The following is a 15,788-nucleotide window of genomic DNA, read 5'->3' as shown; positions in this document are numbered from 1 at the left end:
TCAAGGACAAGCTTTTGAGATCCTTTGATTGCCCTTAGGTCTGCTCTTTGTCATTGAGGACTTCTTTGTTCCTGTGCAATCATGTTGTTAGTGTTGTCTGCAGCTTTGTCATAGTAGGCCATTCTTCGACTCGCCATTGAGGAGAAGTATGCTATGATCTGAAATTGGTGCTCCAATTCATTTGTCAATTGATTTGAGTAGCATTTCCTTATTGTTGATGTAGAAGGAATATGTACAAGAGGATGGTGATAGGTGTCTTTAGATTAGGGTCTAAAACCTGGATGACCAAAGGGAAAAAACTCGGTGGGAAAAAAAAATGCCTTTGGTATACGCTCTTATTGGAGTCGATTAGTTGAACGTGAAGTACATGTTCATGAAAGGTGAGTGCTTGGGTGAAACACGGAAAGAGTGCCTAATGCAAGTGCCAATTATGGGACACTCTATATGCATATGGGAAATTTGTCAACAAAAGCATGCAATGTGAAAGAAGGAGATGATGGGTGTTTCGAGGAATAAATGTAGCACATGTGACATCAAAAGATGTCTCAATAGCTTCCACCTTTCCAAGAAGGGTTTTCGATGTAGAAGTTTCTCCACTCGTATCTCACTGTGCTCAGTACGTGAGTGTCTTTTGGACCTTCTCCTTCACTTCACCAGACTTAAGTACTTAGACTTCGACTCTTTCGCTCACCTATACCAGCATGAGTGACACAACGTAAATATGCTCAACTCTTCCAGCTTGAGCAGTACCTAGAATAGCTAAGACGCTTAGACCACAGAGAATATTACTTGAAGCTTTGGGACTAACACCTCACTCATTTTGTGGCGTAGCTACTCGACTCTAACTTGTATGACTTGTCGGTTCCATGTTGACACTGCTTTGTGACAAGTTCTTCGGCTGTTGTAGTGGCTGCTGAGACATACTTCGTGAAGTTTCATCGTTTCCCTGTACCTTCTTCTCTTTGTAGTGCTCAAGCCTCTCATCAGTCTTTTCTTCATGTGGATTATGGATTTTTTTAAATTTTCTTAATAATAAACAAAGAAAATCTTAAAACAACTCAACAAAAGAAAAATCATTCAAATAGAAATCTAAATGCTATGTACACTATACACATGTCCCTAGGGTCTCATATATGGATTTTGTCCCCATACTCCTCTGTAACACTACTATGAGGGCATATACTCTAAATTTCGTCAAAAAATTATCACAATAAAACACAAAAATTCAATGCATCTCGCAAAACATTGCCCTCTAATAGTCATAATGTTAGGTCCGCATTCAGAATGCCTCCCCCCTTCCTATTTGGAGTCATCCTTTACGACAGGGTATCGCAAAGGGTATGTGTTGTGCTTGGGCAATAAAAAGTTGTGCCTATGCAGGCATTGTAATGTAACCCTATTATGCATACACAGTCAATGCATGGAAAAGATTTATGTTGTGCAAGATGTGGGTATAAGCAATTTTCTTATTGGCATTTGTTGGCGAGGTTTCGTATTCTAAGAAATGTAATGGTCCTTGGAGATCCTGTATCGTTGCTTGATTGAAGCGACTTGCTCTCTTCTAACTTTACTGTAATCGTAGGAAGAATTGTAAGAATTCAAGCGGCGATGCACTGACAACAGTTTTGTTGTTCTTCTTTGTGACCCATTTCTTTGCGATTATTGGCTGTTTTGTTGCTGGCTCTCGTTTGGGAACCCATACTTGCCCGTGCTTCGTTTGTGCTTAAAGAGACTCCTTTGGGATCCACGTTTTTGTTGTGTGAGTCAACAGTGGTCTTTGCTTGAATCAACTTCTTTGGAACCCAAACCTGAGTTGTGAAAGCTTGCGACTTTGTGATATTCTTACCCGTTCGTGCACGCTTTCCTTGTTTTTGTTTTGGTGTTGGATCTTCTGATTTGTCATTAGAGATCTTTGTCTTCTTAATCCATATCTGTTTTTGGCCAATCTGGCTTTTTGGTATCCAGATTTGTCGAGCTTTTTGGCTTTGACTTGTTGTACTATTCTTTTGACCTGTCATGGTTGTTGCTGAAGGGGTTGGTGATAGTGATGGCCTGAGTTGATGATAGGGGATGTTGTAAGATTCATCACTATCGCTACTATCCTCAGCAAGGTTGACTTCTTGTACTTTCCCTTGATTTTTTGGCTGTTATTGGAAAGTTATTGTTTGTTTGCTCGTGGGTGGTAGTTTCTTGGAGGACTTTTCTAGCCCATTGATTAGAGCATTGTTAGCTCGTTGCTCTAGGCGTATTCCTCCTAGCTGAGTCTTTTCATCCTTATTAGGAGCCATGTATGAGGATGCTTGTGGTGGCTATGTCTTCACTGAGGACTTTGGAATCCACTTTTGATGCACTTTATTCATGTAGTGATGACATTGATTCCCAGGTCGTTGATCTTCTTCAAGCTCGAAGTGTTCTACAGAGTCATAGAACTCGTCCTCTTCTTCATCTTTTGATTCTCCACATTTCTTTGTTTGCTCCTTATTTTGAGAGCTTGTTAATGTCTGGTTCTCTTCATTTTCCTGGATTACACTCACTGCAAAATAAGGAACGACATCATAGCCATTTTCATCACAAAACTTTGTTGTGGGAGCATCCTCCACGACGCACACGTCCAGAGTAGCCAAGATGTGTTCCCATCCAAAAGGCTCTAACTCTTCTTCAAGAAATGGTTCTGGGATATAGTCCCTATCCTCCATAGCTCGCTCTAGGATACATTCCTCACGTTTCAAGCTACCACATTGTGAAGCTCCACACATCCACAGTTCTTTAGGCTTACCTAACCAAGCTGGAAGTTCTGATCCTGCAACTGTGGCGGAATCAAACTCCTCAACCAGTGTTCTCATCACATCCCTATAGCTATGGTCCCTCAAGTTTACCTTTGTTATGGTTTCCATATGTCTCAGGTATATATGGTCATAACCCCAATCTTGGACCATTTTCAACTGTCGTAGGAATGGTCTTCCCAGAATGATTTCATAGTTGTTCTTCTTGCCAAAGTCAACAACAGCAAAAGTGTGTTCATATTCAATGCCACAAGAAGTAACAATTACTTTTTCTAGCAGTCCTAGGGGCTTTTCCTTGTGTCCGTCTGCAAGCTGTAGGGTCATTCGTGTGGATCTCAAGGCAGGTTTTCCCCATTTTTTCCAAACCTCTTTGGTTGCAATGGCCACACCAGCTCCACTGTCAAGGATTGCCATGGTTTTTTCACCATTGAATTCCACAAGAAGGGTGGTGTTTCCATATTCTCCCTCGTAATACTCACCTACCTTGTTTAATGGCACTGGCCTAGTATTTAGTTGAGGCATTTCAAGCTCTTTGATGCCTTCCTCCATTCGAGTCATTGGGGTTTTTACACCAAATTTCTCTAGACATTTACCCACATTAGCCCACATGTTTGGTCTTATTCTGAGCAACTCGGCTAACATTATTGTACATGTGACTGGGGTAGATAGAATATCTACTAGCCCCTTTGAATCGATGGCCTTGTTGGGAGACAGTCTCTGTGATGGAACTGCAACCACATCTGACTTGGTCTCGTACTCTCCCATGTAGGATGATAGTGTTCTTAGCGAATGGGGTTGACTATCCATAGATTGTACAGATCCTTTGTCGCCCCAACACGATCTCACGTCTAGATTCATTTGAGATCCAGTCTCAAATTCCTCTATTGGTGGTAGAAACACTCCTCGTTCATCACCAGTCTTTTCTACTCGTCTTCTTAGGTCATCGGCTTCATTGGCCTCTCTGACTTGTTTCCACAATTCATCAAGACCATCTATCTCTTTACAATCCTCAGGTATAGCTTGGTGAAATCCCTCGGAAGAGTTATCCGTGGTATTCAGTACTATCCTTGGTTCTAATGCTGGGTCTTTGAGTTTTGGTCTGTGCTCATGACTAGAATTTGGCTTTTTTAGTTCCTGGTTTGGTGGGATTGCTTGTGTAGGCATGACACGGATCACATCCTCAGGTTTTGCAACTGGTGGTTCTAGTAAAGCTTGCGCTGTTTGAATCATTTTCCTGCACATTTCCAACCTTTGCTTTTCTAATTCCGCATAGGGATATGTCATCCACCTCTGTTCTTGGGTTTGGTTGTTTTTGAGCCTCCCCTCGTAGGCTTTCAAGAGGGCATCTAATTTCTCATTAACCTTTTCTGCCAACACAGATCCTCCTGAGCTAGCACTTCTCGGTTTCTCATCCGTGGATGGTTCTTCTCGAGGTTTAACCATCTGTGTAAGAGAAGGTGCCTCCTTTTCCTCATGTTGTTTTATCTTCTCCTCAGCTTCGGTAAGCTTCTCAGCTAGGGATTTTTGCTCTCGTTCCCTGTCTGCTTTCATCCTAGTCTTTCTAGCTTTCCAACTATTTTGTTTGCTCTTGGTTTTCTGACTAGGTGCGTCTGTCTTTGGTCCATTATCTGTCTTTGGACTCGTGTCACTTTCCGTGTTCTTTGTCTCTGGATTCTCATCAGCTTTCTTTTGGGCTTGTGCTCTCGTAACCACTTGAACTGGTACAACATTTTCATTTTTTGAGCTACTAGGGAGCTGAACAATCCCTAATACATTTGTCGTGATTTTCCTGATTTGGTTTGGTTTTTTCGGGCAATCGGGGATCAAGTGAGTGATGCCACACTCAAGACAATAGGAATTTACTTCAGTGATCTCTGTATGAGGACATTGTTTGACCAAGTGGTTGTCACGACTTTTGTGACAATCTGTCTCTGGTTGAGGAGATTCTTTTAGCATTTCCTCTTGGCTATAAGCAAGCTTTGACCTAGATAAGCCGCTATTTGAAATGAATTGCAATGTCCTTTCGTCCATTTCATACCTTCTTTCTTTCGACTGAAACCCAGGAGGTGGAGGTTGTACTGGCCTCACCACTCCATGTGTTTTTCTCACATTTTGTTGCTCCAAAGGGTAGTACTCACTTTGGTTGCTATACCACATTGTAGCTGGTACTAGCGTTGGTTTATTTGATGCTTCCATCATTGGCATGTATCTCATGTCTACCGGCATTCTAGCACCTGGCAGCGGAGGTTGTTGTCCTAAGACAAGCTGTGGCCTTTAAGTCCTGCTGGTCCTGGCGCATTCCCCGTAATGTATCTAGGTGGAGTAGGTTCTTCTGGAACATGTTGTACATACCTCTCCCTAGCATTATCCATGCTATAATAGCACTCTTCCCCCCTATGGTTCGTCCATTTTCTCTCAATTTCACACCACTTCGGCTCTCCCGAATCAGACCTTACAAGAGGAATCAACCCCTTGACCAAGTCGTCGATAAGCTTTTCTTGATCAATAGGTGCCGTTGGCTTGGCAATTAAATCACTTATCTGTGAAACACTGTGATGAGAGGATGTGTCATCTCCTTCACTCTTTAAGTCCTTTTCTTTGTATGCCTCACAGTTATCCACTAGATAAAGAGCTTCTTTGATCAACTCGTTTAGCGTCATCCTCCTTATCATATGCAGATCCTTCTGAAGGCCCGCATGTCTCATTCCCTGGATAAAGATCAGCATCAGTCATTCTTGCGTAGGTAATTCTGCTCTCGGACAGAGCTTAACATATCTCTTGAGCCGTCATGATGCTTTGCGTACTGATTCATTCTCTTTCTCTTTGAATCTATGGACTTGCGCGACCGTGTTGTGAGCAATGCCTTTTGGCGAGAATTCTTCAATAAACTCCTCAAACAGCTCATCTAGGGTCTCAAAATCCCATTTTTCCACCGAGTCGAACCATGTAGCTGCATCATCTTCTAGAGTCAATCCAAATCCCGCAAACTGTGTCGCAAAATCTGACTTCCTCTGCTCTAATCAATCTTCTAAAAGCCGTTACGTGATCTCTCGGATCTTTATCTCCGGAGTATTTTCTCTTTACCCATTTCTGGACTTGGGATGGTCTAGCTCGTGGATTGTCTACAAGTCTAACCAGAGACTCTCCCAATCCTTCTCTCGTTATCGCTCTTGAAGGGAATCCTGGTGGCTCTCTTCTTGGAAATCCTATAGGAATTCTCGTGTTTGGTGGAGGCATTTGTGGTCCTTCATTGACCAAATATCCACCTCTTTATAGAACAGTTTGTGGATTTGTGCTTTCTACAACTCTGTATTCTCGTCCATACTTGTCGACAACTATAGATCTCCATTGACAGTCGACTCCGTATGTGTAAACATATAAGAGCTTGTAATCCGTTATCTCTTCTAGGTATGGATCTGAGCACCTATAAAGATTGACCTCATTGTCGTCAATGTATCTATATAGTCCTTCACTCTCATGACCAATCATCTAAACTCTCTCAACAAGATGGGTCTTTATCAATTGCAAGTTTGGAAGATCCATTGTGGGAGGATATTCCTCTATCGTCGGGATCTCCAAGCTTGTGTAAGCTGCGTTTGAATCTAGGGTAGACATGATTTCTGGGCTTAAGAGCTTTTGCTTGGTTCAAGTAGACTTAGTCCATTGTGTTCAAGTGCTTTGGTTAGGGAAAAGTCGAAACTATGTCCAAAACCGCAACTGTTTCGTCACAATTCTCGCAAATTGTCGCTTTTAGACACCCCTGACTTCCGGATGAATTTCTCTAAGATCTGTAGAGCCGCTCTCAGGCTACGTTTTGATATAAAAACTTTTCCAATCCGATACCGTTTGTGAAAGTTATGGCCAAAACAGTGAATTGCAGTTTAGTATGGTCAAAATTACAGTTGGACCCTAAAGTTGGCCTAGAGACATCCTACGCGTAGGATGTCTTTTTGCTCAGAATTTAACAAAATTTGTTCCAGAGACTCCCCTTGAGTCCAGCAACACAATGGTATGCTCAGATTTTAATTTGGACCTAAAAATGGCCTTGAGACATCCTACGCGTAGGATGTCTTTTTTCTCAGAATGACTTGAAATTTTCACTCCAGCTTCTCCTTGATGTGTTGATCACAGTGGTGTGTTCATAGGTTGGTTTGGAGTCCTAAATCAACCTGGAGACATCCTACGCGTAGGATGTCTTTTTGCTCTGTTTCAGCTCAAACTTGCACTGTAGCTTCCCCTTGATGTGCTTAACTCACATCTATTTTTTATTTTTTGATTCTGACACCTATAGGTTGGTCAAATGCTCAAGAATCTCCTCCAGAAGCCTGATGTCTGTTCTGATGAATTCCCAAGTCAAATCAACTCCAAATTGGACCAAAATTGACTAGGAGGCTTGCCTAAGGCTATATGACATCATGGTATGGTCACAATAGAATTTTGGTTTCAGAATTATGTAGTAGACATCCTACGCGTAGGATGTCTAACTGCTCAGAATTTCCCCAAATTTGAACCACAGACTCTCCTTAAGGTGCTGATCATTGGGGTATGCTCAAAATTTTGTTTAGAGTCCAAAATCACACAGACGACATCCTACGAGTAGGATGTCTTTTTGGTCTGTTTGACCCCAGACTTGTCCCACAGATTCCCCTTGATGTCAGTAACCCAGTGGTATGCTTAGATTTTGGTTTGGATTTCAAAAGTCCCAAATTTTAGCTGTTCTTGCTTTTTGTTAGTTAGAAGTGCTAAAGTCCGCTTTGAACCCAATTTTCTCATCCAAATGAGCTTAAAACTCTCACATGCACTCAAAACATCATTTAGAACATGCCTATGGAGTCATCCTATGGTTTGGTCTCAAAAATTATGCCTTGGGCACAATTTGGGTAGGATGTCTGGCAATTCTCGTCTTTTGGCTTTGATCTATCAAAATTTGGTCAAATTTCCACTTTCTAGGTGAAAATAGGGTAAAACCTACCTTCTGAACACACTGGTCACCTCAGATTTTCCAAAAAGTGCACAGATCACCCTGTAGACATCCTACGCGTAGGATGTCTACTGCTGATTTTTTCATACTGAAGTGTCCTTAATGCATCCTTATGCTCTCAGCAAGTGCAAGTATGCTTCACAATTGCAAAAACATGCAAAAATCACTCAATTTAAGCCTTTTCTGAAATTTTGCGTTTTTTGACTCCGCCTTTTGGCTTTTGGTCAACAAAAATAGGGAAAAACACTAAAGTCAATATGTTACTAGGGTAAAACCTACCCTTTGAACCCACTGGTGCAGTCAGAATTTTCAAATTTGGTCTCCAGAACCCCCTTGAGACATCCTACGCGTAGGATGTCTATGTTTACAGAATAGGTTTTCTTCACAGAACCCTTGCAAATGTTCTTTTTTATGCACAACATCAGTCAGTCATACAAAAATATCCACAAAAGCTTGTTTAATGCATTTTTACCCTCAAAAGCACACTTTTCCATGATTTCAAATGCAATCAAGCACTGTAGCAAATAATTCAATGATGAATAGCTCTAGATCAGAATCGAATCACTTACCTAAAGCTACTCCTACAAACCATATGGGGTTTTGCATCTATGAGTAGAAAAACGCTTCACTGCCACACACGGACTAGTAAACACTTTTATCACCTCACAAATCACTCGACCACCAACAACTACTCTAATCCGCATATCCTAACTACACCTATCTAGTCGTAGACCCTCGGCAAGACACACGCTTCCTGGCTATCCACTTGATCACGAAATATCCTCTTCCAGATCCACTTAAGAAAAACGCTTTTTTTAGCCAAAACTAAATCAAGCAACCATCACACGAGTGTTAGTAGGAAACCTACTTAGGTCCTTGTGTCCCCGGCAGCGGCGCCAATGTTGGACGGGAAAGACTCACACACCCATGAAGTGCATGCAAACACTACCTAGATCAACATAATGTCAATCGAGGACACAGATGACACGATAGGCACACGGAGGAAATCTCTTAAGCTTGTCAGGCTGAGACCATCCTACACATACAACACTCAGGAAGGCCAACTAAACCACAATCAAGAACCTCACTCCTCTCAAATACACCACCTAGCCACATACACACATACGAAAGGTAACTCACCTAATCATTCCAGATTCGTACGAAAATTAAGGAACACCATGCCCTCACTAGGATACACCTGTGCCTAAGCTTCTACACTCAAAACCCTCACTCTAAACCCGTCTGTGGAAAATGCATAGGATGACAGAGCTGAATTTCGAAACTACCTGAAACTGAAATTTATGAGTACCTATGCGTAGCTTATGTCGCCACGATTCTATAGACTACTAGCACGTAGAAAACAGACATCGTTTGATACACTTACGGCCACAAATAGCTCGTAGATGTGTCGGCGTGTGCGCTTCGTCTCGCGTGGAATGCTTGGTGTTGTCGCATAGCTCTCCTCAAGCCTACTGCAATGGTGCAGTCGGATCTCCAATGTGTTGAGCGAGCCGGGCATAGCGGGAGGATGAAGCTCACACTCACTCTCTTTCTCTCTCACACACAGTAGACGGCAGCGCTAAGTTTGATTATGATTAAAAGTCTTTTTTTACAAAATGACCTAGGTACCTTATATACTAAGGCTACCTTAGGTTTAACCAAAAATGGGGTTGAAAGGGTCAAATGGCTTTGTATTTACAATCTGGAAGTGCCATTGCACCCCGGCTTCTGAAACTAGAATAACTACTCATTACAAATGACGTTTATATCCATAATCCGCAGCATTTCATAACTCGCAAAAGATAAGACTTTGGTACGAAACTTGAGTTATGTTGTGTTGTTGACCCAGCGGTCAACAATGGCCAAAGGGTGGATTATTCAACAGGCATTTGTTTACATATCCGAGTATTTGGCACAAGTTGATCCTTCAATGCCTCGCATGTGGTCAGACGAGGAAGATGCAAGGATGACTTCGCACTTGACAAGTGGAAAGGGGAAACTACTTAACATGGATATGAATCTATCCTGAGTGGTCGATAGCTTTTGCATTCTCAATGCAAAGATTATGACCAAGTGGGTGGACTTGTGGACAGTGGAAAAGGCAAGGCGTTTGAAAGAGAGAGAAGCATGGAAACAAGCACATGGAGGAAGGAGGGCACCCCCAGTGCCTATACACCTTGCATGTTTCCGAGATCTCATTAGTGCAGAGTGGATTCATGAGAGAATGGCCGAGGCAAAAGCACGCGGAGAAGACATCACCAACAAAGAATGGGAGTATGTACGAGGCTGCGTTTGAAAGGTAGAGTACTCACATACCTAAACCATATTGTTTTGCTATTTCTTGAAATTATCTTTAATATGGATTTGATAAATTAATATATTTTTCTATTTTGTAGTGCCTTTACTTTAGCTCTATGTGGTCAAAGGGTCATTACTTTTGTACGCACCACATTGATGAGCGTAGAACCACCATGGCTTGTGCCATCATGGGCAACTTTGACATAGACGATGACTCAAGCCAGGTACTGCAGAACGATTGAAAGGATACTAAAGGTTAATTTTAGAACCTTTCATACCTTCATCTTCGAGTTCAAGTGGTTTGCAAATGTGTGTAGACGACATGAGAATGGCTTCTACATGGTGGACTCTAGTGTGCATCACACAGGGAGCTATGACAATTTAGTTTTACGGTGCAATTGTGAGCAGGTGAGTGACATGTACCTTCTTTATTCTTATTTGCTTGTAGAATTAGTTATACCAATGTTATTCACTTAGAAATTTTAATTTATAGGTCATCTATATCCCAGCAATCCACCAACCAAAACTTTGGTTCGTAATTCCCGAAACACCTCGGGGGAGAACCATTATTTCCACTACTGAAGTGGAGACTATCTTCAACCCTCTTCCACCTCCAACTTTGGATGAGGTGGAAACAGAGGAGAGGGAGGTCGATGAATCAAGTCCGGCGGCAGCAAGTCTTAGCAAGGATGATTGTCATGATGATGAAGATGATGAGATGGAGGATGACGCACTCGAAGATGATGAAGCTCGCAATGCATCCACAAACGACAATTCTGTTTCTCTCTTTATTGATTTAGGAACCATGGGCTTAGAATTGGATAATGCTTCATGTAGCGATCTTTTGGAAGATGATTCATAAACATTTTGCAGTTATGAAGTTTTTTGGTCGTTTAATCCATTCACCACTCTCTCCCTCCTCTTCCTCTCTTTATATTTGAGAATATGCTCAATTATGTTAATCAATTGACAATGATTATTTTAGTTGTAACCAAGTGTAATCTTATATCCCCCGCCTCCTTCTCCCCCCTCTTTCTCTCTCTCTCTCTCTCTCTCTCTCTCTCTCTCTCTCTCTCTCTCTCTCTCTCTCTCTCTCTCTCTCTCTCTCTCTCTCTCTCTCTCTCTCTCTCTCTCTCTCTCTCTCTCTCTCTAGTCTGGAGCTATAATCCACTCGCCAGCTGATTCCTTGCAAGTTCTAAGTGACTTATTTGTCCAGTTGTCTTCGACCATCTCTGCTCATCCATGCATCGCAGCAGTAGGCCGACTGGCTGCATGTGGTGCTCATAAGCGGTGCTTTCCATGGACTTTGTCCCCCTCTTTGTGCAAGCTACTCCTTGCTCAAGATCATTAATGGTTTAAATAAATTGTCTCCATTTAAACTGCACCATTAATTTTCAACTCCAACTACAGCCATACGCAGGCTCAACTCGACAGAGGAAAGGTGACTTGACATTGATCCGCCCTGCCAACGTCAAAGTCCATAGCTTGCCAGACGTAAGTCATCAGCAAACAAGCAGCCTTTATCCTATATCGGGGATTGTTTCCGGCCAGGAGAACCTCCTCTTTCCATGATGCGTCTATTTGGACTTCGTAATTTTTTCTTTGAAACGGTGTAGTAAGGTATTGAGCATGCATCGTGCTGTATCATTCATAATTGAAGTTCTTCTACTTGCTTCAATCAAAGCATGACAGTCATGGTTTAATTCCAAGTGAAGCCTTCACTAAAATTTAGTAAAGTACTCTCATTTAGGGTGTCCATGGTCATGACCAGGTCTGTAGTTAGTTTATGATTGGATAGAGCTACGGCTCCTAGCTGACCATTGCCTTTGTAAAATGGGCTTCATATAGATACGTTAACATGATTTGTCCTTTAAGTCCTGACATATGTTTCCACCGGGCCTAGGTTTTACATTGAATTTTAACTTTAGAGATAAATTTCAAAAGTTGTAGGCAAGATTATATTAAGCCTAGGTTTTTTACAGCATTGTATCCGACTAGATATATACTCCACTAACGTGATAATAGAGCCTTAACACTATTTTTGTTCTCGCAGGTGTGTCCAGTTGAGTCTCTTCGTTAGTGTGGCACACCAATGAGCCTCACATGAAGGTGATGTGATGGCTACCTTAGGTATATGTTCTAGTCCATGTTTCTACCAGAAAAATTATTTTGGCCTTGCATATTCACTAGATTTGAGACCAAATATAGTGTTTACCTCACAGATAGAACCACCCGTTTTCAAGATTGCTCAAGATAGGAACGTGAGATAGTTGCCAATGAGCTAGACCTCGTTTTATGGAGCTCCAAAGAGATAGAGTCAGCTTGGAAGGAGAGTCACTATTATCTCTTTGGAAAAAGCAAGGAGAAAACAATGTACTTGGACATATGGATCGATGATGAAGGGGGTTGGGATGGAAACCTTCAACTTCTTCTCTTGAAGAAGAATTTAAAGATTATAGATTATTATGTTATACGTAGTCGTTCTCCATTGAATATTGTTTCAAACAATACAATCCAACATAGGATGTATGGGCTTGCATCCATCATTCCTTTAAGGAGACTCATTGTAACTTGACCCCAAGGCTTCCCTACTCTTTGAGTACTTTTTGCATTCCAAACTCTTGATAACATCAAAAACCACATGGAAATGGTATTGTAGCATGACACAAAGTCTCTTTTTTTTGTGGTGGAAAGATTTTCTCTATATTACAAAGTCTCTCTCTCTCTCTCTCTCTCTCTCTCTCTCTCCGCCCCCCCATTAAGTTGTCAACCTTGTTTGCAATATCATAATCAGTATCACTTGTTAGGATTCTAAGGAGCATTATTATTAATATTTTTGAGAAAATCTCTGCAAGCTATTTAATTAGTGACAACTCGTTATTGTGGTAGAAAAGACCATGATTCGATTACAGTGTGTGATCAACTTTTAGCTAGTGGTGTTTTAGCTTGTTTCAAAGTCCAGAAAGAAACTTCCATGGAAAATAGTAGCTCTCATTTTTGAATCAGATCACTTGATAGACCCACCTCTTCTTCAAGATAGTCCACAGTCCCTAAGGTCTCAAGATTTGACATATCATTTATCAACCTTGTTGGCAATTCTCAGATTGTGCAATTAGTATCAAGTTGCAAAGGAGATCTATTGTCAATATTTGTTCAAAAATATCTCCAAGCTATTTAATTATCATGTCTTGTTTTTGTGCCAATCTCTAGGATGAATATGGAGCACGAAGAAGACTATGCTCTCAATGAAGCCATATGGAGCACCATTGTTCGATTACAATCGGTGATGGACTCTCATTGCACTTCAATAAAACTTTAGGATGATGTGATTCGAGTATTATTTGAAGGTCTAGGTTCTATTTGTGGAGCTAAGACAGAATGCCTTGCCCAATTGCTAGCAAAGAAAAGAGAGGATTGGGATGGAAATCTTAATGAGTTCCGAACTCCTACAAACTTTTCTGAAGTATTAAAACTTTACAAAGACAAAGGTATGGTCATTACCCAGGAATGGAAGCTATGTATTGGTAATGAAAATAATCCTCATGAACCTCAAGTCTTTGCTCCTAGCAAAGAGGATTCTCAAGATTGCACGCCTCTTTTGTGTGTTTGCATTGATGGGGTTAGAACTAGACATCTTAAGAGAGACTGTACCATTTGTTGTGAAAGATGTTCTAAGTGTAATGGAAGTAGAAAGGAGATGATGTCCTTCCTGTACCTTTCCTTGATTGACCAATTGAAATTCTTGTGTCAAAGTGAAGAGTACTGTCATGATTTCTTGGCCATGTGGAGAGCTCGCCAAAAGTGGTTGGGGAAGGAACCTTCTCAATTTCCAGACTTCATACAAGAAGTTTGGGATGGAGAGAAGATGAGGATATACCAGGACTTTCGGAACCCTAATGCTTATTGGGAGGCTCCGGTGGTATGCCAGAATGAAAAGTGTAAGATGTCATATCGTGCCTTTCCTACGTCTTTATGTAGTAAGGAGCTTCTCACAACTTGGAATGAGAGTGCACAAGCCTATGAATTTGCATGTACCAAATGCAAAAGGCAAATTCGCGGGGAGCGAGAGTTAATTCAAGGAGATCCAAGAAACTTCTCTCTACTATTGCATTGGGATGGTTTCGAGGCAGCTTCAACAACCATGAAAGACAGTGCAATAGTGGAAATTTTAGTGCTTAATGGTGGTAAACGATCCATTTTGGGCTCAATTCCAGTACTATTTTTGCCTCTTTCAAATAAGGAGCTTGAGAAGAAACATGGAGACATATTGTCATACTTCTTACAACCTTTGCTTGATGATTTAGAAAGGTTGTATTTGGAGGGATTTGATGCTAGCTATGCCTATAATAACAGTGATAGGCATACTTTTGATAGATATTGCTCATTTGTTTTTTAGCTACTCCAGAAAGAGAGGGTAGACAATGAAAGATATTCAAACTTGTTGCTCGCTACTTCATTCTTGGAGAATATTATCAGAGGAGTATGAAGGCCCCAATAGCTCCCCCTTGGAGCATGTGGCAGGTATCTAAGGCTTTCTTAACAGTGATACATCAATGTCTCTATTCAAAGTGTAATAATAATTGAGGTAATCAATTTTCTTTTTGATTTTTACTTTCTCTAGGAAGCGGAGAGATGCTTGATGATATTTAACGTCATGGATCTCATGATTGCTTCTGGTCCTTCTCTTTTGAGAGGAGTATATCAGGCTATCTAAGCATCCCTACCAATAATAAGGCAAACGAAATTTCCTATACAAATTTCCACAGTCGTGTCTTATTTACACGGATGTGGAAGCAAAAAGAGGTTGAAAAGGAGGGGCTACGCAGCGTGGTTAGGTATTTCAAATTGATTCACTCTTGCTTGCTCTCACCTCAAGGTTGGAGCGTGGAAAACTCTCAAGACTTGGAGTGTTGTAGTTGGTATTCACAATGTGCTTTGCTTGTAACCTCAGAGAAGCAGGCTCAAGAATTGTGGACTATTGTAGCTCGTCTGGCACCTTGTGCTTGCAAGGCTTTATTGAATCGGAACGGGATAGTTATTGGACGCAAATTGAGAAGAATCCCCTTCTCATTAAGTTCTGGTGAGAAAGAAACAGTCAAGAGGCTTTCAAATAAGAACCCATGCTCTTTTGGGTATGAGTACTCCAAGGTTTTTGTAGATGAAGAAAAATATAGTATAGGGGATTATCTTGTGGTCGCAGGTGAACATGACTTGAACTTGTATGGGAGGCTCTCAAAAATATTCTCAGTGGAGAAAGAAGATGTTGTCACAGTGTTTGTCACAATTGATGCCATGGTAGGAGGGTTTAATGATGTGGATGATGTGTCAGGAATGCTTCTCATGCAAAAAAATCAAAAGAGTCAATGTATCTCAATAATAAGACCGGTCCATTGTATTTGTTGGAAGTTCTTCTTTCTTCAAAGTTCAAGGGATAATATAGAGGTTTTGTATGAAATACATGGATGCGATCGACGTCATAGATTAGTACTTCCAAGGAGTTTGGGATGCGTTCCTCCTTGGCTGGAAGAAGGTGGCATCGTTATCGCTAAGGTGCATGAAGATTCAACTGTAGAAGCCTTGGTGCAAAGTGTCAATGTTCAGAAAAAAAAGCATTACTATGTTGGAGGACTCGTTATCAAGAGGAAAGTATGTGGGTCAATTGCAATTGAATCTTCTCTATTGTGGGGCATGAAAACGATTAGGTAACTCTTATGTGATACTATTGA

At 41.2% G+C, this 15,788-nt stretch overlaps 1 pseudogene; it reads left to right on the top strand.

The window, feature by feature from the left end:
* Window positions 1-10,250: 10,250 nt before the first annotated feature.
* LOC147427608 (uncharacterized) lies at window positions 10,251-12,637 on the top strand (annotated as a pseudogene).
* Window positions 12,638-15,788: the final 3,151 nt, after the last annotated feature.

This window comes from Adiantum capillus-veneris, chromosome 23 (assembly GCF_014529385.1).
Source record: "Adiantum capillus-veneris isolate H3 chromosome 23, ASM1452938v2, whole genome shotgun sequence".
NCBI lineage: Eukaryota > Viridiplantae > Streptophyta > Polypodiopsida > Polypodiales > Pteridaceae > Adiantum > Adiantum capillus-veneris.
Note: the sequence above shows the minus strand (reverse complement) of the source record. Positions and strands in the feature narration are given on the sequence as shown.